The sequence below is a fragment of the Pteropus alecto genome, unplaced genomic scaffold, assembly GCF_000325575.1.
Source record: "Pteropus alecto unplaced genomic scaffold, ASM32557v1 scaffold110, whole genome shotgun sequence".
NCBI lineage: Eukaryota > Metazoa > Chordata > Mammalia > Chiroptera > Pteropodidae > Pteropus > Pteropus alecto.
The window spans coordinates 10,844,741-10,847,774 of NW_006431920.1; positions in this window are offsets into that span (position 1 = coordinate 10,844,741).

The following is a 3,034-nucleotide window of genomic DNA, read 5'->3' on the forward strand; positions in this document are numbered from 1 at the left end:
CTCTCTCTTTTCTCCTTTTGGTACCCCTATGATGCAAATGTTGGTACATGTGATGTTGTCCCAGAGGCCACTAAACTATTCTCATTTTTTTGAATTTTTTTTCATGTTGCTGTTCTGATTGGGTGTTTTCTGCGACCTTATCTTCTGAATTGCTGATTCAATATCTGTTGATTCTAATCTACTGTTGATTCCTCCTAATGTATTCTTCATTTCAGTTATTGTATTCTTCATTTATGACTGGTTCTTTGTTTTCTATCTCCACTTTTATGTTTTCTCTCTCTTTGTTAAAGTTCTCACTGAGTTCATCTACTCTTCCCCTAAGTTCATTGAGCATCCTTATAACCAGTAGTTTTTTGTATATGTGTGTGTTTTAAAACTTTTTTTTAAGAAAATTATTTATTTAAATTAGTTTCAAGTATATAGTACATTGGTTAGACATCTATATAGTTCAAAACGATCCCCTCAATTGCTCCCTCCCTCCCCTGGCCCTCCACCTAGCCATCATATTGATGCTAACTGCATTCCCTCTGCTATAAACAGTGTTTTGAACTCTGAATGTGGTAGATTGCTTGTCTCCATTTTGTTTAGTTCATTGTCTGAAGCTTTGTTCTATTCTTTAATTTGAGATGTGTTTCTTTGTCTCCCCATTTTGCCTGTGTTTGTTTCTATGTATTAGGTAGGGCTCCTAAGTCTCCCAGTTTTAGTAGAGTGGCCTTATGTAGTAAGGTGTCCTATGGGGCTCAGTGGCTCGATCTCTGTCACCTGAGCTAGGTGCTTCAGGTGTGTCCCTTGTATGGATTGTGTGTATGCTCCTGTTGTAGTTGAGCCTTGGTTGTTGTTTGCATGTCAGTGGGAGGGATTGACCCTCAGGAAGATTGTTTGTGAAGATTGACTGGTGAATACAGTGGAGAAGCCTGTTGTGCAGGAGTTGACCCTATGGAGCAGGATTCACTTTAGCAGGACTCTGGTGCCTGCCCAGTCTGCCCTTCGGGTATGTTGTCCTCAGATGTGACCATGAGTAGTGCTCTGGCTTGGACAAAGCTGGCCACTGGGTGTGCAGGCTGGAGCTTCCTGGGAGGGGCCTCACTGCAGGCCAAGTTCCGATGAAGCCTGTGCCTTGCCTGGGGCCACCTGGCAAGAGCCACCAAGCAATCTGTAGGAGACTTGCACCCACGCTGTGCTTGGATGTGCCTCGAGAGGCTAGGCCTTGAACTGAGGCCTGGCTGCCGCTAGTGCTGGGCTTGAGGCTGCTCAGCAAGATGTATGGGGCATGCTGGGGCCAGATGCTACTTGTTTAGATTTTGTGAACTTTTGAGAGATGTTAGGAAAGTCTGCAGCATGAGTGAAGATAGGCTGTTTGTATGGAAAACCCACTGGAAGAGGCTTGGGTGGGCCTGCACGTTGTGTGGGCGGGGCCTCCGGGAATCACCATGACAGGCAAGTGGTGTTAACTGGGTTGATGGAGAATCAGATATGGTGGCCACCTGTGTCTGTATGTAGGGAGCAGGAAGGGCTCAACAAAGGATTCTGCCAGCACTTTTATCTGGGAGGAAACTGCCCCTTTAGCCCTTGCCCTGAAGCCAGACAACTCAGTCCCTCTCTGTATGTCCCTGGCACCTTTTGAGCAGCTGCCTCAGCACTGGAGCTCAGAGCGAGTGAATCTGTCAATAGTAAGTCTGCATGCAGGCCCTTTAAGAGGAATTCTAGCCACTTTTCGTCTCAGCCACAATCTCTGCTGGTTTTCACAGCCAGATGTTATGGGAACTTCTCTTTCTAGCACTGGAACCCTGGGATGGGGAGCTAGGTGTGGGGCTGGGACCTCTCACTTCTCCAGGGTGACCTCCATAGCCTAGATAGTCCTCTTGATTTTTAACTGCCACACGCAGTTATGGGACCAACCTGTTCTGTGTCTCCGCCCCTCTTATTGGTCTTGAAATGGCATCTTCTGTGTGTCCCCATTTGTAGGACTTCTGTTCAGCTAGATTTCAGTCGATTCTTCATGATGGTCGTTCTGTAGTTTGTTGTAATTTTGATGTGGTTGTGAGAGGAAGCAAGCACAATGTTTACCTACTCCACCATGTTGTCCGGAAGATCCTCTTAACCATTTTTAAGTGTACAGTTCAGTATTGTTAAGTATATTCACATTGTTGTGCAATCAATCTCAAGAACTCTTTTTATCTTGAAAAACTGAAACTCTGTACCAGTTTTTGTTTGTTTTTGTTGTTCTATTTTTTTTCTGGGATATTCCTATATCCTTATTTTCAACCATTTTAAGTTTCAGTTTTCTTATTTTTAATTCCCAAGATCTTTCCCCCCGACCCACGACTTTCTCCCCTCCCCATATTATTTGATCTTTGTTTTATGGACAAGAATATCTTCCTTTTGAGGACATTATAGTATGTTCATTTTTAGTTTTTCTTCTGCTTTCTGCTTTGATATGTTTATTTGGATCCTTTTCTATGCTGATTTGTTTTGGCCTCTCTTTTATGTTAATGACCATCCTCAAAAGACTAGCTACTGTTCATATTTAAGGATGAGACTCTAAAAAGCTTGAGTGGAAACAAAATGTGTGGGCGGGATAGTTGACTAGTGCCTTGCCACTCAAAAGGGACCAGCAGCATTGCCTCATCTGGGAGCTTTTTGGAAATGCAAAATCTCAGGCTCTACAATAAACTGTAGCTTTAGAATCTACATTTTAACAAGATCACAATGAACATTATGTTGGGAGAAGCACTGAATTAATGGGCTTCATTGTAGGACGCACCAATGATGCACCAGAATTCATTGGGTCCCACAAATATTAATATTGGGAGAAGAATCCTCCAGTTGTGTTTGGGGTTTATAAGCTTGGCTGTGAAAGTTCCCAGAGTGTATGGGAGCAGGGAAGAATGCTTTGAGTCCCAGGTGACTTCCACTTAATGCGATTATCAGTCCTGTGCCTACCCACTGCCTTCACCTGGGCTAGAGTCTATAGAAAATGGATCTCTGGTGGTGGAGATGAAGGAAGGGGTAGAAGTAGAATAGGTCAGGTGGG